The 20310-nt window shown below is 39.2% G+C and overlaps 2 long non-coding RNA genes across 2 annotated transcripts in view; both read right to left on the bottom strand.

The window, feature by feature from the left end:
• Window positions 1–1328: 1328 nt before the first annotated feature.
• The window catches only part of LOC147577263 (uncharacterized), a 73087-nt gene continuing 54105 nt past the window's right edge, over window positions 1329–20310 (bottom strand). Inside the window, exon 5 of the long non-coding RNA XR_015240099.1 lies at window positions 1329–1920. This is a non-coding gene — a long non-coding RNA (uncharacterized LOC147577263). The remainder of the gene's footprint in view (window positions 1921–20310) is intronic.
• LOC147577264 (uncharacterized) lies at window positions 8519–15997 on the bottom strand. The gene is made up of 2 exons (XR_015240101.1): window positions 10777–15997; window positions 8519–10524 (listed from the first exon to the last, which is right to left on the bottom strand). It is a non-coding gene; the product is annotated as an uncharacterized LOC147577264 (long non-coding RNA).

Below are 20310 nucleotides of genomic sequence, written 5' to 3'. Positions count from 1 at the left end.
TTCATCTGCCCTGGTACAATGAACTCATTAAAACCTAGGCTGGTGGCCACTAGGGATCACATAAATACTCAGGGCTTTGCCTAACTTTACAGATTGTTGCTTTCTTTTTTCCCTGGCCTCTGAAAAATTCTCTTAATTTCTCACCAGCTCAGGCTCAGACAAACATATAAAAAATGTTTACTGGATTTTTGTTTGAGGCTTTAATATTTTATACTGTATTTTTACATGTGCTATTCTGAGAAAGGTTTTACTTAACATGTACTTTATCGTATTACCAGAAATTAAATTTTCAGTTAAATTTTATTTTAGAATTTTAATTAAAAATACATTTAAAATAAAATGTTAGAAGAAAATATTGAAGAATGTGTTAATAACTTTGATTATAGTTGGCCTTCTTAAGCTAAAATTGCAAAATTGTAAAGTCTATAAAGAATTAATGTTGATTAATACATTTAATTATATAAGAATTTAAAATTCTTGTATGGGGGCACCTGGGTGGCTCAGCTGGTTAAGTCTCAGACTCTTGATTTTAGCTCAGGTCATGAGATCAAGCCCCCTGTGTCAATCTCTTTGCTTTCTCTCTCTCCTCTCTCTACCCCTGCCTTGCTCTTTTTCTCTCTCTCAGGATAAATAAAACCTTTAAAAAATAAAAATAAATAAAAATAAAATAAAATAAAATAAAATAAAAATTTTGTATGAAAACAATACCTTAAACAAAATCAAAAGACCAAAAGAAGCTAAAAGAAAATATTAACAATGTACGATGATAGATTTATATACATAATATATAATTGACTCATACAAATCAATAAAGAAGACATACAGAATCAATTAGAAAATAAGCAATGGGGGCACCTGGGTGGCTCAGTCAGTTAAGCATCCACTTCAGCTCAGATCATGATCTCGCCATTCGTGACTTCGAGCCCCACGTTGAGCTCTATGCTGACAACTCAGAGCTTGGAGCCTGCTTCGGATTCTGTGTCTCCCTCTCTCTCTCCCCCTCCCCCACTCGCACTCTGTCTCTCTCTCTCAAAAAAAGTAAACATTAAAAAAATTAAAAAAAAAAAAGAAAAGAAGCAGTGGATAGGAACAGATAATTCAGAGAAGAGGATACATGGATGGTCAAAAATTATGTAAAATTATGCTGAATGTCATTGGTCATCAGAGAAATGCATATTACACATATTACACTAGTAAGATACCATTTTTCACCCACCAGATGATAATTTAAAAGATTGATAGTATGTTAGACACATTCAATATTAGTGGGAGTACAAATTGATACAGGCTTGTTGGAGGGTAGTTTGGCAATATATCTATTAAGATGCAAGTCTTGAGGTTTATCACCTTGGCTATGACTTGGTGACTCATTCTCTTGATCTGACTCACTCCCTTCCTTTTGAACAAGATGATAGACAGGAATGGAATCCAGTAACAGCATTTCTTTCCTCATTTGGAGTACTGAAGGCAGCTTCCTCTATTCATTAGCAGAGGTATTACAAAGTAGCAGGCATGCAAAGATCCTTAAGACAGGAAGTAAATGTATGGGAAAGGACTTAGAAGGGCACTTCCCATACTGCTATGCGGTGGAGGAAGATTGCCATGGTATGTCAAAGGGATGTTAGAGGATATCATATAATGTCTATGGTCATGTAATTTACATAAATTATCTCTTTGGACTGGAACAGACTAAGTCTTGCTGTGCCATCTGCCCTAGTACAGTTTAGTAAGTCCATTTGGTGTTTAAGTAAGGAAACACTGTGGTAAATGGCCAAGAAAGGCTCTTCCCCAGGAATGTCCCTCGTACCTGCATGTATCTTTAACTCAGCAAGTCGTCCTCTAAGAATTTATCAGAAAAAACATTTGCACATGTGTCCAAAGAAGCAGCTATACAGGTCAATGTTCATTGCTTCATTGTTTCTGGCAGTGAAAAATAAAAAATAAAAATAAAAAAATAAATTTTAAATGCATTTGGCTTGCACTATAGAATATTTTACAGCAACTAAAAAAAGAATGAGGAGGATGAATGTACACTCACATAAAAGGATATCAACTTATTAAGTGGGGATGAAAAAGTAAGTTGCAAAATAGTATACAATCATTTAGGCTAAACATATATTAATATTTAATATACATTAGCATTCACATATTAATATACTCACACATATATATCTATTTTAGTAGATATACATTGCATATATAAAAATGCATGGGAAAAGTTTTAGAAGGCTGTTCCCACAGTACTAAACAATAGATGGTAGAATTGCTATGGAGTGGTGATGGGCATTTAAATTTTCTTTGTATTAAAAATAAATAAGGGGTACCTGGGTGGCTCAATCAGTTAAGCTTCCAACTCTTTATTTTGGCTCAGGTCATGATCTCATGTTTCATGAAATTGAGCCCTGCATTGGGCTCTGTGCCAACAACATGGAGTCTGCTTGGGATTCTCTCTCTTCCTCTCTCTCTTCCCCTACCTGCTCATGATCCGTGATCTCTCTCTCTCTCTCTCTCTCAAAATAAAAAAAAATAAACTTTAAAATAAATAAATAATTTTATTTGTATTATTTTATTATTTTATACTGAGAATATCGTCATATAGTTCTTGGGTAATGAAACAAGTTTTTAAAAGAATTTACTTTTATAAAGAAGAGGAGAGGTTGGTTAAGGTGAAAGGAGCTGGAGGAGAATGCCTGACCTGTGTCCAGGCCAGCAGAGAAAAGAGGTAGGAGATGGCCTGAAGTGAGGATCTGTGGGCAGAACTTGTAGGATTCATGCATTCATTTTGTTTCATTTCCAAAACTTTTATTATACACCTATCATATGGTAGGCATTGGGTAAGGAATATTCAGAAACGAAACCTATGATTTCCTGCTTTCTGAAGGTTCACAGAGAAGCAAGCAGACATTTATAGTGCAGTGAGATGAGCAGTAAGGCCTACTTAAGCCTGGTGAATCAGAAAAGTACAAAGGATGGAAGAAGCCAGCCATGTCCATCCAAGTGCAAGACTTGGCTTTCTGCTTCCCCCAGGGACCACCACAGCCCTGTGTGTGTTGTATGTGTTATGTCAGAAATCATTGGACTTCAGGATCTGTTCTGGGGATGGGTAACAAGGTCTCCTCCATAGCTAACAAAATGAGCTCTAATGAGATGGACAGCAGGATTTTAGTCCTTTAACCACCTCTCTCCACCACTACCATGCAGCTTCTATGATACTTTCAATTCCTTTAACAGAAAATATCTTTCATTATTGAAGATTTGAAATTTTTAATGCAAATGCTATCTGAAAGCTATTCATACTAAAAAATACATAAACTGTAGGCAATAAGTACAGAGCAAATTAATGAGAGACCAAATAAATGAAATCAGATCCTCCCGAGTTGTGATTGAAAGGAAAAAAAAGTAACTGCTATAGCAGATTGATATTTTGATATTAACCAATGTATATTTCATTTTCTATATTTCCCTTTTGCTATGTGACCTTTTCCTCAACTTCAGGCAGCAGAGATTAGCTGTTTCTATGGCCTTGGGGGAAGAAAGGTCACAAACAGATAACACAGAACTAAAGAGTCCATTTCTCTCAGCTTTTGAGTTTCAAACTAGATTTTAAAAATTCTTGGCATAACCAATTGGCTGTGAGAAAGGGTTTTGAGGATCTAAAGCTAAAATTAATGCTGTAACCATTTAATTTTGGAAGGATACATGATATCGGAATGAGTTTTTCTCGCTGTATTAGTCTGCTGAGGCTGACTAATAGAATACCATGGATTGGGTGGCTTAAACAACATAACAGAATTCCATGGATTGGGTGGCTTAAACAACAGAAATCTATTTACCCATAGTTCTGGAAGCTGGACATTCGAAATCAAGGTGCCTGGCAGGGTTGGTTTCTGATGAGTTCTCTCTTCCTGGTTTACAGACTGATGCCTTCTCAGTGTGTCCTCACATGGTCTTTTTTCTGTTTGTGCTTTCCTGGTGCCTCTTCCTGTTCTAATACGGGCACCAATCCTACTGGATTAGGGCCCCACCATCATGACCTCATTAAACATTAATTACCTCCCTTAAGGTTCTATCTCCAGATACAGTCACATCGGGGATTAGGACTTCAACAGATAAACTGGGGAGAGGGGAAAGGCAGCATACAATTTAGTCCATAACACTTCCTCAAACTTTTTACATGAGCTCTGTTCAAAACAAATATCATGTAATTAAAATTTTTCTAGTAGCCACATTTTTTCAAAAAGTAAACAGAAACAAGTAATATTAATTATAACACTGTCTCTTGTCTATTTCAGCATATCCAAAATATCATTTCAATGTATAAACTATAAGGAGATATTTTATGATCTTTTCTTCATACTAAGTATTTGAAATTTGCTTCAGTACATCTCATTTTGGACTAGCCACATTTCAAGAGCTTAGCAACCACATGTGACTAGTGGCTATCATATTGGACAATGTAGTGTCAGGTAATTCTCTAAGCTGAAGAGAGAAGTCAAATAAGAGAGCAAGAGAGAGTGGTCCCAAGAGATGGCTGATGTCCCAAGAGAAGGGGTTGAGAAGGAGTCATGATGACTGATAGAATTCCCAGGCAAATGTTGGGAATCTGAGAGCAGAGGGACCTGTGCTCACTTCTCAGGTGTTGACATGGTAAACAGAAAAAGGTAGAAGTGGCATCCAGATGTGTCTAATACAACCTCCCCTCCCCCCTGACAAGTCTTCCACGGTGCCCATAGTCTCCAGAATGGCACATCCAACAATTTTCCAATCCCTAAGAAGGATGAAGACATGGCTCTGGGAGAGTCATCACAGTCAGGGAGCTACAGGTTTCCAGGACCAAAGATGATAGTAATGTCATAGACATAGCCATGAATGGCAGCCTGGAGGGCCATTAGCATCCAAGAACCCAACATTTCACCCTATGTCCCTAGAACTTAGATGCCACTCTGGGGAGAGAGAAGGGAAAGGACAAAATTCTAAATTCATGGAGTCTATCAGAAATGATGAAAGAAACCAGAAATATGCTTATCTGCAGTCTACTGAACTATATTTCTGCTACCAAACAGAATGGATTCTTGAAATAGAAATTTAAGTTGAGTTACAAGTTAAGTTCCGTTTTGTGAAATAAAAACATAGGTCTAGCTACCCTGGACTCTGTGCAAAAGAGAACAGTAACTACCAAGAGAGTGAAAGCATCCCTCAAAGCACAACCAGCAGCTTTAAAGCCACCTGGCAAGATGCCTCCATCAAAGACCCATGCCTAGCTCAGCAGAGGGATTGTTGGCCTAGGAGGAACACCATGACTAAGTCTTTGCATGCATAATTCGTTTTGACCTGGCCTTTTTTTCCCCCCTCCGTTTCACACCTATTTCTTTTCTGCAGTCTCCATTCTGACTCCTGGAATTGTCCCTTCCTCTTTGTGGGTGCTCCTGGGAGAACAAGGAATTAGCAGGGAGAGATTTTACAATTCCTGTGAAACTCCTGGATTTTTGTACCTGAGATTAGAGATAGGACACAATAGAACACAGAGAATTTCTCTGTCTAGCTCTCCTTTTGATTTGATTGGCTTCTCCAACTTACACTCCCGGCTTCAAGATTCCCAGGTTTGTGGCTGGTTTTCTGCTTGACACAGACCTTGTTAAGACCTTTTTCCAAGGCCAGATTCCTTGGGTACCAAATTCAAGGAGGCATTCACTCTCTGGCTGCCCCTGAGAGCAGGCACCTTCTTAAATTTTGCATCCCATGTACTCACTCTCACCTAGGCCCTGTCACTTTCTATTACCTAGAAATAAAACAGCTTCTGGCACCTGGCCTCTCCTGTAGTCTGTCTTTGTGGACAGCCTTGTTCCCACCTCAGTGTCCCAGGTCTCTCCCAAGCAACCACATCCCCCTGGAACAATGAGGAAATTGCAACACAGTCGCAGGTCAACTCCGGGTAACATCCACTGGGTGGGATAAGTAGAAATTGCTGGGAGAGCTTTTTTTCCCCCCTTTAAATTGTAGAATTTGGACAAGAAGAGGCTTTAATAATCATGTAATTTAAAATTTTTTTTTTCAACGTTTATTTATTTTTGGGACAGAGAGAGACAGAGCATGAACGGGGGAGGGGCAGAGAGAGAGGGAGACACAGAATCGAAAACAGGCTCCAGGCTCTGAGCCATCAGCCCAGAGCCTGACGCGGGGCTCGAACTCACGGACCGCGAGATCGTGACCTGGCTGAAGTCGGACGCTTAACCGACTGCGCCACCCAGGCGCCCCAATAATCATGTAATTTTATGTGTCTGCTAATATTCTGGATTTTGAGACTTTTTGTTTGTTTTACTTTGGAGATTCTCAGAAGTACTTTTAACGAAGGTATTTCTGTAATGGGTGATTTAGAAAGGAAAAGTCATTCCCAGGACCGTTACCAGTTGGGAAGACCGTCAAATTCATACAACCAAGTCAGTCCCAAACTGGAGCCCCCAGTAGTCAGTGACACAATAATCAGAGCATTGGTAATAAAAGAGTCATAGACCAATATGTAGTGGACCCGTTTATGTTTCTCTGATTGGATTCAAGCAAATATCTCCCTGACCACAAGGATTGGATGGGACCAAAAGAAATATGAAAATAAATAATTCAAAGTTAAAATTATGAAATCTCCAGGGGACCAGTTTGAAAGAACCAAAATAAGTCAAGTAGAGCATGTAATTCTATATCCATGCTACATTAGAGACTGACATATTATTGCTCAGGGAGTCTAGTATAGCAGTTTTCCTCCAAACACTAGCAACTGGGCTCTATATTTAGCTAAGTAAGTTTCTCAATCCTAGGAAATCCATTCAAACATGACAGTAATGAGTGAGCAGTTTTTTAACATCTATCTACTCTATATATTATGATCTAATAACGTTCAGGACTTGCAACCTTCAAAGTATTTTGTAGTTACTTGATAAAATATCCTTCACCAGCCACCTAAGTCTATAAATTACAACATTAGCTTGGTGAGGATCTGATACACCCAGTAATTCTGGATCCCAATCCAATGACTACTGCATATGGACTGCCTCACTCCCTGTGCCAAGAAATGAGTCAATTAGATAATCTGGTGACAGAAACAACATTTTATTAATTCAATTTTTTCCTTGCTCTATAAAGACTAAAGTGCATCACACTAGAGCCATCAAACAGAAATGTTTGAATTTGTGTTTACACTTTAGATATACATGTTAAGTTTCTCAGCTGCATTAATTTATTTTCACTGATTCCAGATTTCCCCAAAAATCTGACCTTCCATAAATATTTTCAAAGACGTAATTTAATTCAAAAGATTAAATAAAACTAGTTGTAAAATAGCATCATAATTAAGAAAACATTCTTAGCAGACAGTTCAGAGAAAAATCATCTGCAAGGAAGACTGCCAATATTTGTCAAGTAATGAAATTCTCTGTCTTCCAAATTATACTTCAGAGAAATTAGCAAATATCTCATCTGTAAAATTACCAATAAATCAACCTAAAGATTATTGCTCAGATTCTACCTAATAAAACAAACTAGTGCTTCTGTTCCTGGAGTTTTATTTTTCTGCTCCTAAATGAACAGGATGACACAGCTTCTTAAATAAACTCTGTTGGAGCTCATTTCTTTTGTAGCTATCAAAATTATTGTCAAATTGTCATATGACCTAATATGAAATTTTAAATAAAGTTGGCATTTCATTTATAATATGCTGGAGAGTCTGCTTCTTAACTACAAATTCAAAGCCTCATGAAATCAAATATAAAATGCCATGGTCTTATTTATTAGCCACACAGCAAAGATTCACTACCTTCTCTTAACTGTATTATTTTTCATCCAAATCAAAGACATTTTCAGCTTAGTCATCAGAAAGGTTAAAAGATGGAAGCTCCTCTGGCCAAGAGTGAGCAATAAAGTGAATTTTAAAATATTGATTTAAAAACAGAGGCCATGTTCAGGTGGATCTGGCTAGAAGTCAAATACAGGGGGACTTCTGTTTCTGGGGACAGCAGCAACTTTTCTCTCACATTTATTTAGCATCAAGTCTTATGTTAACACAAGAATTTGAGAGAGCAAACCAAAATAGTAGCTAGGAAGTCTATTGTACATAAAATAGCATTGTGTCTCTTATTTTAAAATCAGTGCACAAATTATGGGGCGCCTGGGTGGCTCAGTCAGTTAAGTGTCCGACTTCAGCTCGGGTCCTGATCTCCTGGTCTGTGAGTTCGAGCCCCTGGTCTGTGAGTTTGAGCCCCGCGTCGGGCTCTGTGCTGACAACTCAGAGCCTGGAGCCTGCTTTGGATTCTGTGTCTCCCTTTCTCTCTGCTCCTCCCCCACTCACACTCTGTCTCTCTCTCCCAAATAAATAAACATTAAAAAAATTTTTTTAAATCAGTGCACAAATTAAAGATAAGGATGAAGACCTAAGGCAGCTTTTTATCAATTAACTCAAGGACAAATACTTGAAGAGTAATTGGAAAATAAGGTGAGTCGATTCTGGGTAATAAATTGGAACTCTAGGGTGTTTTTGTTTTCGTTTTTGTTTTTTTTAAGGCACTTCTATCACTGATTTGTTTGTGAAGTGGGTTTTCTGCAATCATGGGATGAGTGCAACTGTTAAATGTTATCATCCAAGGAGCAGAGTTTCTGTCCTAAAATCGAAGACTGCTTCAGCTCTCCCTTGGCTGTGTCTGCAGAAAGTCACTGTGTCACTCTGGCCAAGGTAATTAATGTATCTACATCTTATTTTGCGTTTCTGTAAAATGTTGGTCTCCCAGACTAGAAAAATGTATTTGACAATAATTGTAAAAGGCCTTGCAAGTCTGATGTGCTAGTTGCATGCTAATAATAATGATTACAAATGAGGATCCTTCAAAAGAAGCATAGAGAAAAAAGGAAACTACTTTGGGGTTCACTTGAGAATGATTGAGACCCAGAAAGAAAGTGATTCAAATGTTCATAAGCCGCTAGGGATTCAGGGGGGAGCAAACTCTTCTTTACCTCATTTCAAAAAGCTACATGGGAAAAACCGAATATAAAGGGAATTATTTATGCCCTAAATATTGATGCCTTCCACTAATGCCAGTGTATATGCATGTGTGTGTGTGTGTGTGTGTGTGTGTGTGTGTGTGTGTGTGTAAGTGTAAAATGACTACATTTTAGTTAATATTATATTTTAAACTTTATTTGGAAAATCACCTCTATTCTCTAAGTGACTTTGCTCTTTTTGACCACATCATTATTAGTTTTGATAACTTCACAAGAACTGTTATAACAGGAATATCAATATTAATTAATTCCAGTTAGAGAGCTATGCAAAAATAGGTTGGGATTGAAGGAGTGTGGACTTTGGAGTCAGACAGACCCAAGTTAGGAAACTGGCTCTGCTGCTTGCTTGCTGGCTTCATGGCTTTGGACAAAATACTTAACCTCCTGAGGCTCAATTTCCATGCCTGTAAAACAATCAACAATACCTCCGGCATTGGGCTGTTGTTGAGGATTACATAAGATTACATTTGAAAAGTAACCTATTCAGCCTGGCTGTCCATTAGTCAGTTAAAAATAGTAACTGTTCTCTTTTAACTGCATGCTGTACCTACATGAGCCTAAATGATCCCATTTGAGACAATCTTGCCCAGCAGTTGATTAGCATTTAGAAGCAGATCAAGACTTCTATCACTGCAAGTGCTATCAAGAACTCTTAGGCACAGTCGTTCTTCTCATGATAGATTCTAGATTAGTACTTCGTGAATTTTACATGGGATCCCCATTTTGTCAGTTTTCTCAACGCAGTATCATTTTTGTGTGTGTGTGTCTGTATGTGTGTGTATAAACATACACACATATAGTAAGTGCATATATGTTTATTATTATTTTTTTGATAGAGAACCACTGACAGCCTGTGGAATATTTCATTATTTTCAGGATCTTACAGATAGGAAATCTGAGCTTAACAACTTTTCTTCACAGATGAGGAAACCAAGGCCCAGAGAGTTTGGGCATGTTCAAAGTCACACAGTGCTAGACTTGTGAAAACTCTACCAATCTAATGTTCTTTTAGTGCCTTTAAATAAAACTTAAAAAAACATATTGCTGCTTAAAAAAAAAAGTTTTCTGATCAGAGATTTTACATGTCCCCTTGGCAGAAATCATATGTTATCGTTTTGTTCACACAGGAGTTAGCAGAATTCTTTGGAATAGTGAGTGCACAATACATATATTTCAAATGAATTAATGGATTTTTCTTATGGCTATAGTGTGTGTGTGACTTTTTCTTTTGGGAAGTATAGTTCAACAAAATTGGATTTTGTTGTATATAATGGTGACAAATTATACTAAGTTTATGATGACATAAGCAAATGAATAATGGAACAGTTATCTGGAAATTTAAAAAATTATCTGGCATTTTATAAAGGAAGACTGGCTGCCAGCATGGATGATACATACTAAAAGCACCTTATTCTAAAGAGTGAACGTTATGTTTCTGTACTTAAATGAAACAGTTGCCTGAAAAATTTTACATTTCTTTTCCTATCTACACTGAGTCTTTTTTTTTTTTTTTTTTTTTTTAAATTTTTTTTTTCAACGTTTATTTATTTTTGGGACAGAGAGAGACAGAGCATGAACGGGGGAGGGGCAGAGAGAGAGGGAGACACAGAATCGGAAACAGGCTCCAGGCTCTGAGCCATCAGCCCAGAGCCCGACGCGGGGCTCGAACTCACGGACCACGAGATCGTGACCTGGCTGAAGTCGGACGCCCAACCGACTGCGCCACCCAGGCACCCCTCTACACTGAGTCTTAAACTATATCTCTGTGAGGTCACACATCTTGATGAAAACAGGAAAATAAGAAACCATCAAGATGTTGATATAATCACAGCATAAATGAAAAACTAAGCATACAACTGCAATCAGAAAAGTTATACCTATTGACTTGTGTCACAATATTATATTTACATAGTAAATTCACATAGTGGAGCCATTCCAACTGTTGCAATACTGAGCAGCCTCTAACATTCATGATTTTGAAGATAATGTGGCAACATGAGGAAAAATGTTTGTGTTTTAATATTTCACTAGGAACTCAGTATTCACTGTGACGCAATTTTATAGAAGAGAATTCTGCAATGAAAAGGGACAAAAAGGAAATATACCAAAATAACAACAGTAGATGTGTTAGGGTGGTGGCAATATGAGTACTTCTTTCTTATTCCTAGTTATATTACCTCTATAACAAAAAAAGAAATTTACAAGTGCACAGAAAAGGAGTTCTATAAAAGAAAGTATAGTAAACATCTGGTATTTGTAGCAGTCCTAAATTTTTTGAAACCACCCCACATTTTGATAGCTTCCCACATGTGACTTCTGTCTTCCCAAAGTAAATTCTAAAATTAAACATTTCCTGGGGCACCTGGGTGATTCAGTCGGTTAAGCTTCCGACTCTTGATCTCTGCTCACACCGTGATCTCAGGTTCATGGGATTGAGCCCGCATAGGGCTCTGTGCTTGACAGCACGATCCTACTCGGGATTCTACCTTACTCTCTCTGCTCCTTTCCCACTCGCATGTGCGTGTGCGTGCACGGTTCCTCTGTCTCCCTCTCCCCCCATTCTCTCTCTCTCAACATAAATAAATAAACTTTAAAAAATTAAATTAAACACTTCCTAATCTCCCTTGCCTCTGAGTCTAGGGTGAATTTCTAGAACTTAGTTTTCTGGCTCTCCATTGCACATATCAGAACTACCTGAAGAACAGATAGTGTCCAGATAACCATTCTGCCAGCACAGGTGACTTCAATGTCATTGTTCGGGGGACAACAGTGGGAGCAGTAGCTTCCCCATTGCAACAAAGACAGTTAGATTCTAGGTGGTAGCTCGGCCTGGCACCTGTTCCTCCAGTCTTTCCAATGATTACTTGGGTTTTCGGATTTCCCTTAATAAGTCCCTTCTCATTTAAATGATTTAGAGTTGATTCTTTTGTCTATACCTAAGAATGCTAACAGATAGAAAAGTGGGACTGGAATCACCTGGGAAACTAGAATTCACCTGAGAAAAGGTGAATGAGGGGTAACGCAATTAACGAGAAGATCATTCTGAACTTGAAAAGAACACTGTGATCAAATAAAAGATCTTTAACATTTAAAGACTGTGTAGAAGAGAGCTCCCCACTGATCCAAATAGGAGTTGGATGTAATGTGAGCAAGAAATAAACCTCTGTTACGTTAGGCCACTGAGATTTGTGAGTTAATTTGTTACCATGGCATAGCATGATAAATACACAATGGAATCTAAAATGGGATGTGTTTAATGATCAAAATAAATAAGTATATAAATTCAAAAGTTTTGTATGGCTAGGAAACATTTTATCTAATAAAGCTACATCAAATAAAGAACGGATTCAGGATTTGTCATCGTTTTGCACCAAGTAAAGATATCTGGGCTTACCTGAAAGCAACAACAAAAATGTAACACATTATAAAAAAAAAATGTAACACATTATAAGAAACTTCAAATATTAAATGATCTTAAAAACAACAGATAGGTTATGCTTTCCAATTCTTACACTACAAAAGGTAGAATTTGTGATGCATATTTCCTTAAAATAATCCTCCAAAAGCCATATACAATAGTAAAAAAGCAAACCATATTTACTTATTGTGAGATTCTTGATTGTCTGAAGAAAGAAGTGTGAGAAAATTGCTAACAGGATTTGTTGAAATTGCTTCCAGCAAAACTAAAGGAGACGTGAATGCTACTCTCACTTGAACACATTCATCAATGTCTACTTGCTTTTGCAGCCCTTTTCCTTTTCAAATGTCTATCTGGACTGTACCACAATAGTTTTTTCTACTCAGTAGTAAATGACCTTTATTTCATAAAATGTGTGGTGTTCTTTCACCTGAAATAGCCACTGACAAGGTTATTTTTTATTTGTCCATTATACCCTGCACCACCCTGACTGCACTAAGTGATCTGGGCCACTGAGCCAACACTGGCAGAAGGAATCATCATCACAGTTCTGTAGTTTGAATATTCTCAACGTTCAAATGCCCTAATAAATGATCCTTTACTATGTCTTAAAGAGTGTAAAGGGTTTTTGTTTTGTCTATGGCACAGAAAATCAAATAAGAGAAAATGGGATTAAAGTAGGAGAGATTTCTATTAGACATAAAGAAGAATTTCCAGACTGCCAGAGTGAAAAAAAGACTGGAGTGGATTATTGAGGAGGAATGCCTGGTCTTTTGTCACATACCTCATTAAGAAAGACTAACTTTTCTTAAAGGCAGAAGACTAGGTTAGATACTCTCCCACAGTCCTTTCTAGTTCTGTGGTTTTATGATCATAAAATCAGTATGATCATAATAGCACATCAGAATTATCTTGGTTTCTCTGGCTTTCATTTATATCATTCGTTGTCTCTCCTATTTGCCATTGACTGGTATTGCTGGGGGATGATCTATGCCCCTTCTCTGCCAAGTGAACACACACATGCACACCACAGAAGGAGGGTCAGATAATTCTGAACTCGAGTATTTCCATAGACAGATTCCAAACTGTATGACTGTGGTAGAGGAAAGAAGTACACCACTGCCCTCCTTATCAAACCGATTCATCCCTGAGCATGGTCCATGAGCATAGGCCTCACTGACCATCCTTTGAGGTTGTCCCCCCATGGATGTTCCCATGGGGATGGAAAGCATCCCCATAGATGCCTTATCTGTCATCATACCACCCTCTTCTCCCCCACGCCTATGATGCTCTCACTTTGTTTCTCCCTCTGTGTGGTCCCCACCTTCCCTCTTCAGCAGTGGCCCTTCGCCAACACCATCAAGCTTTTGCCCTCTTCCTGTGACCTGGAAGTCCTTTCAGTCCCTGCCACAAGCAGGAGTCACCACCTTTCTTTGTTCTACTTGTTCCTGCTGCTGGATGGGAAAAGAGGGAAGGTCTACGGCCTGAAGGTAGACATGTGGTCAGAAGGACATGGGCTGCCAAGATTTCTTTTCTATTTCTAACCCCTCACCCTCACCGCTTCTCTGCTTTGGCCATTTCATTTAAAAATTCAGACATCTTGCATCAGATTATTAATCTTCTTCCAGTACTTCTCAACACATCCATATATGGGAGTCATATTCCCCTTGCTACTATAACGTAGGATCTTATCAGTCAAAAGAGAACCATTTTTCTCCCAACTTTGTATAACATTGCATGACCCTCTTTTATTAACTAGTCTTGGGACTAGCCATTGCCCTCTTCTAAGAGTCGAAGGTAAAGCAACCATGCCACATGTGTAAGGTATTATGTAAGCTGCAGAAGTCAGCAAACTGTGGCTTGTGGCCTGTGAGCCACATCCAGCCCACTGCCCATTTTATAAGTAAAGTTTTATTGGACACATCCATGCCCGTTAATTTACCTATTGTCTATGATTGCTTTTGCTCTACAACAGCAAAGTTGAGTAGTTACAGCAGTGACCATATGGTCTGCAAAGACTAAAATATTTACTCTATGGCTCCTTATAGAAAATTTTGCCAACCCCTGATAGAGTGTATCACATTTACAAGGAAGGTCACCTCAACCTAAAAGATTACTCTGAGCTGCTGATTTAAGGGGTTTGGATTGTTTCTTCTTCTTTTTTCTTTGAATAGGAGATTTCTCCTTTTGAGAAGTTCATCTTTCATTTTTCTTTCCCTATATCCTGCTTGCCTTTATTGTAGCTAAAAGAGTTATCATATTTAAAATGACAGACTCTATCAAATCAACATTTGTCATTACCAAATGTTTAACTTAGATGGCCAAGTTCACAAACTTAAAACCTTGGAGTGTCTCGGGACCCCCGAGAAGGGGGTCATCTCTCTATCCATATCCAGCTAGTCACTAAGTTCTATTGAGTCTACTTTCTAAATGTCTCCAGCATTAATCCCCCTTTCTATACCCTACTTAAAGACCTTATCTCTTACAGAACTCTATCAGTGGCCTCCTCCTCACTCTCCCAGCCTCCAAGCCATCCAACCCCCACCAAGTCATTCTCATTTTATGCATAGTGCTCACTCACCCTCCCCAAACCCTCACCACAGGTACAGCTCTTTCCACCCACACTAGTCATTCTCACCACATGCCTACCACTATTCTCAGAATTAGGGCTTCTAGATTATTAAATGGCACCACTGTTTACCTAGTCATGCAAGCCAGGAACCTAGGAACCATCTTTGATCTGTCATTTTCCTTCATATTCCACACCTAATTAGTCACCAAGGCCTGTCAGCTCTATCCCCTAAAATTTACAGTCATTCTAACAGAGATAAAGAGTTAAAATGACACATTCCCGGCCCAAGTTAAGTATCAACTGAAAAGTAAACACAGAAGTCACACAAACATCAATCAAAAGATGGCCTTTAAAAATTTTTTTTAATAAAAAAAAATTTTTAATGTTTATTTTTGAGAGAGAACAAGAGACAAAGCACAAGCGATGGAGGGGCAGAGAGAGAGGGAGACAAAATCCAAAGCAGGCTCCAGGCTCTAAGCTGTCAGCTCAGAGCCCGACACAGGGCTTGAACTCACAAACCGTGAGATCATGACCTGAGCCGAAGTCGGACGCTTAACTGACTGAGCCACCCAGGCACCCCAATATGACCTTTTTTAAAATATTTTTTTTACGTTTATTTTATTTTGAGAGACAGAGCACACACAAGCAGGGGAGGGGCAGAGAGGGAGAGAGAGAGAATCCCAAGCAGGCTCGTTCTGTCAGTGCAGAATCCGACATGGCTCAATTCCATGACCTGTAAGATCATGACCTAAGTGGATATCAAGAGTTGCATCCTGAGCCACCCAGGCACTCTAAAAAGATGACCTTTATCTTTATCAGTAAAAGAGCTGTTATTGATGACTCATGCTATCTGCAGGTTGAATGCATCCTAAAATTGTGAACCTGCAGCTAGACAGCCTTCCTACCCAGTCACAAGCTGTGTGGGCCACCTTAGACCCCCTGTGCAGGGCAGAGAGCTGCTCTTGGAATACTCACAGAATGCAAAAACAGGGTGGAACACATGTGTGCAGCAGGCAGGCAGATCTCCAGGAGCCAGGAGGAGGGAGACGGGGGAGGAGCCTGCTGGCTGGGCCAGCACTGATCACGCAGGCAGTGGCAATAAGTCTGACAAGTTCTGGGAGGAGTGAGTGATGATGAGGAAAGACCAGAAAGTCATAGGAAAGAAGATTCCCCTCCTCCAACGTTCTCCACATTTTTCTTCTCTTACTCCATTTAGTTTAACCATTAACCAGTGGTGTGGCTGCCCTCTGGAGACAAAGTTAACAATCTACCTGGGCAGTCCTCGTCCCGGACTTTCAAAAGACTATTCCCCCAACACCAGCTGCAGCTCTTCCGGGATACTGGTGGGCAGTGTTTTATTTTTAACTCCGGAAGGCTCTAAAATGGGTCAGAATAACACATTAATTAAATTAATTCTAAAACCTGCATCCAAGGCTAAAAATTCTTTCTATATTCTATTTCCCTTCCCAAATTATCCCAGCCACATTGTCCAGTGTAGTTTATCAAAGGTTTGGCAAAGAAATAAAATAACAACATAAACACATTTCATAAAAATGTCATCAATATACAAAGTCCTAAATTTAATCTTAACTGCCTTTTTTAATGGATTTTCCTGGGAGGAAACTGAAGTTAAAAATTAAATTCCATGCAAATTAGTCCAAAGATTTCAGAGGTCAAAAGAATTAAAATGCAAAATCACATTCTCCTGCACTTGTAAGTTAAAGATCCAAAGAAATTGAAGTCCAGACTTCATCCTCTCTGATGTCTTATTTCTGTCTACTCTCAGCTAGAAGGGTCTTTGCTGCCAAGTAGAGCTGGGGTGTCTTTGGCAGCTACAAGCTGGGCTATGTTCTGTGGAATGGATATAGATCCTCTAGGGTGCATACTGACTGCGTCTCCAGGATGTCCTGTATTTAAAGGCTCCAAGACTTAACAACACAAAAGACTATCACAGCAACCCCCAAAACCACCAAATCTAGAAAAACAACTCAATCGCCTTATCACAAGTAGGATGATGTTTCCAGAGCCCTGAGTTAGTGTCACTAAAGACCCTAGCAGAGGGATGCCTGGATGGCTCATCAGTTAAGCGTGCAACTTCAGCTCAGGTCATGATCTCACAGTTCATGAGTTGGAGCCCGGTGTTGGGCTCTGTGCTGACAGCTCAGAGCCTGGAGCCTGCTTTGGATTCTGTGTGTGTATCTCTCTCTGCCCCTGGCCCTCTCATGCTCTGTCTCTCTCCCTCTCTCTCTCTCATAAATAAATAAACATTAAAAAAATTTTTTTTTAGATCCTGGCAGAGATTCAGTAGTAGTGGACAAAAGGAAGTGACATCAAGAAAATATCTTAGTTTAACCTCTTCATGATGCCAGTGAGTCCAGGCTAGTTATCTGAAGTATCTGGTATCTGAATTTACACGGAATCAGGGTCAAACTCCCATCTGGGAGTTCATTTTGACGCTATGTAGTGTCATATAGGAGGGGTGCTGAGGCTCTGCTGATAGTCTTCTTTTTAAGATAGTAGCATTTGGGACATTACAATCTTGCAAGGTTAGAAATTTGCGTTGATGGCAGCCGGAATCACCAGACTTTGTTTGACATGCCCCTGCCTTTCTACATGTTCATAATCTCTGATTTCCTGTTCTCCCTTAGCTCATGTTTCTGGCATCCCTATGCCGAACTAAGTGCAGGCCTCATCAACAACTCATGAGCAGGACTTTTTTGGTCCTACACCACAGGAAGTGCTTCTATAGCTTCTTGCTATTAAATTGCTTAGGATTATAAAATCTCTCTAGGAAAGAGATTTTTGCTTAGTTGTCATATTTGATTCAGCTGAAGAATTACTCTTAGATTCCCGAACCAGATTATCGTTGATGCTTCAGAGCTTATGTTTCTCGTGGTCTGTAGGAATCAATTCTTCCCCCAATGGGTTCCTTGATTCGCTGTTTCCTCAACTTTGGTATGTTCCAGGTCTTGAACAGCATTTGCATCTGGGACATCTTTAACTGATGCACTAGTATATGCCTATACTGCTTCATTCCCCTCTGCCATTACCCTGCTGCTGCCACAGAGGCTGTAGAATCTCTGAAAGTTTAACTTACTTCTTAAATTGAATCCTCTCCTTTTCTAACACACACAGGGCTAAAATTGAGGACCTTCCTTTCTTTATTTTCTCTTTGCCTTCTGGCCCAGAAAATAGTTTTTCTAGCATATTCCTCTGGCATTTGATATATAGATGATCCCTTAGTGAGGGATATGAAATCCATAATTTCTAAGGCAACCAGAAGCTTCACCGTGTAAACAAATCTTGGCCACCTTCTCCTGCCCATGCTGAATAGTTGCACTTGGAAGATATTTTCCCATCAAATCAACATCTAATCTGGGCCTGGGGGCACCTGGGTGGCTCGGTTGGTTGAGCACCCAACTCTTGATCTCAGCTCAGGTCTTGATCCCAGGGTTGTGGGATCGAGCCCCACATTGGGCCCTGTGCTGACAGCATGGAGCCTGCTTGGAATTCTCTCTCTCCCTCTCTCTCTCTGCTCCTCCCCCCCCCAATAAATAAATAAACTTAAAAAAATTTATAATCTGGGCCTGGACTCTATCGATTATTATTCTGTTTGACTTCCATTTTTATGTTTCATCTCAGACGAGCCTTCCCTTAGAATGCCAATTCCATAAGTTTCTCTGACATGTGCCCTCAAGGTATAGGCAGGACCTACTTGCCACTTGTATTAACTGTCTGTCTCTGAATCAAACTCATGTAACAGTGACTTGAATATATTATGCTTATCTTCCTGGTCTTCCCCTCTCAAATCTGTCCCCATTCTTTGTGACTACTTGGTAGAACCACCCCAGTCTTCAAAAGGTTATTCTTCAATGCTTTTAGTGTGGATTCTTCATCTGTTCTTTTCAGAGGAGCCTCTCAGTTCATTCTTGAATTTGGTTTCTTAGGAGCAGGGACTCAGAGATTTTACCTCTTTTTTTTTTTTTTTTGAAATGGGCCTAGTCATGACTCCTAAACTAATAATAATTAAAAACATCTTTACCTTTTCTAATACCCTTGTTACGAACAATCAGCCCCCCCCCCCCCACCCAGTATACCTCCTATTCCTTTGGCATATATCCATTCTTGTTGCCAAGAGCTTATGTTGATCTTCCTATATGTCCAGTCTCTCCACTGAACTCTCATTCTGTTTCTACTGTGGATTGTTTGTGTCCTCCCCAAATTCATTTTAGATCCTAATGGCCAATAAGATGGTGTTTGGAAGTGGTCATCTTTGGGAGGTGACTAAGTCATGAGGATGGAACTCTTCTAAGTGAGCTTAGTGCCCTGTCAAAAAAGGCCCCAGAGAGCTCCCTTCCACCATGTGAGATCATAGTGAGAAGATGGCCGTCTATGGACCAAGAAGCGAGCTCTCACCAGACACCAAATTTGCCAGTGCCCTTATCTTGGACTTCCCAGCAATCAGTACTATAAATTTCTGTTTTTATAAGCCACCCAGTCTATGGCATTTTGTCATAGCAGTCTGAACAAAGAGAGTTTCCTTTAAAAGTTTTTGCTCTTATAGTCAGACTAAACCATAAGTTTCAAATTTCCCCTTTATTGTCTGAAGGGACTTCATTACTGGGGATGGAGGGCCCAGGCACAGGCCTTTGAGTTGTTTTTGTACCTCAATTCCCAAAATAGCACACTCTCTTTACTTTAAGAGTTCCCATTCCTGTATATGAGCTTATTAATAAAATTTAGCATCTTTTTATCGGTGAGATTCGCAGTTTGGATCTCCAAAATCTGTAGCCATGGTCAGGACTGGTGTAGTAAATCCAGAGCCACTTGAAGCTACATGATAAAGCTGATTTTTAAGTCTATGGATGAGCCACATGAATATTAGTTGTGCCACAATTTTCTCTCTTGGGCTCAAAACAATATAAAGTATAATATTTCAGACAGTTGACCTAGCACTGCATACTTAGAGCTGCCAATGATGATGTAAAGCCGGAACCTTTTCTACCATCCAAGTTATTGTCATCTCTTGCCTGGAGACAAGAGATAGTCTTGTCTGTAATAGTTCCCAACTCATCTCCCTGCCACCATTTTTGCTCCCTAATAGTCTATCTTCCACATAGCTGCCAGAATAGCCTTATATAAAGTCACTAAAAACTTATATGAGGTCAAAAAAAAAAATATCAAGAAATGAAAAGATAAGCCATAGAATGGGAGAAAGTTTTTGCAGATCATATGTCTGAGAAGGGCCAAGTATCTTGAATATAAAAAGAGCTCTTAC

Source organism: Puma concolor, chromosome C2 (genome assembly GCF_028749965.1).
Source record: "Puma concolor isolate L17-30 chromosome C2, mPumCon1.1.hap2, whole genome shotgun sequence".
NCBI classification, from domain to species: domain Eukaryota; kingdom Metazoa; phylum Chordata; class Mammalia; order Carnivora; family Felidae; genus Puma; species Puma concolor.
Note: the sequence above shows the minus strand (reverse complement) of the source record. Positions and strands in the feature narration are given on the sequence as shown.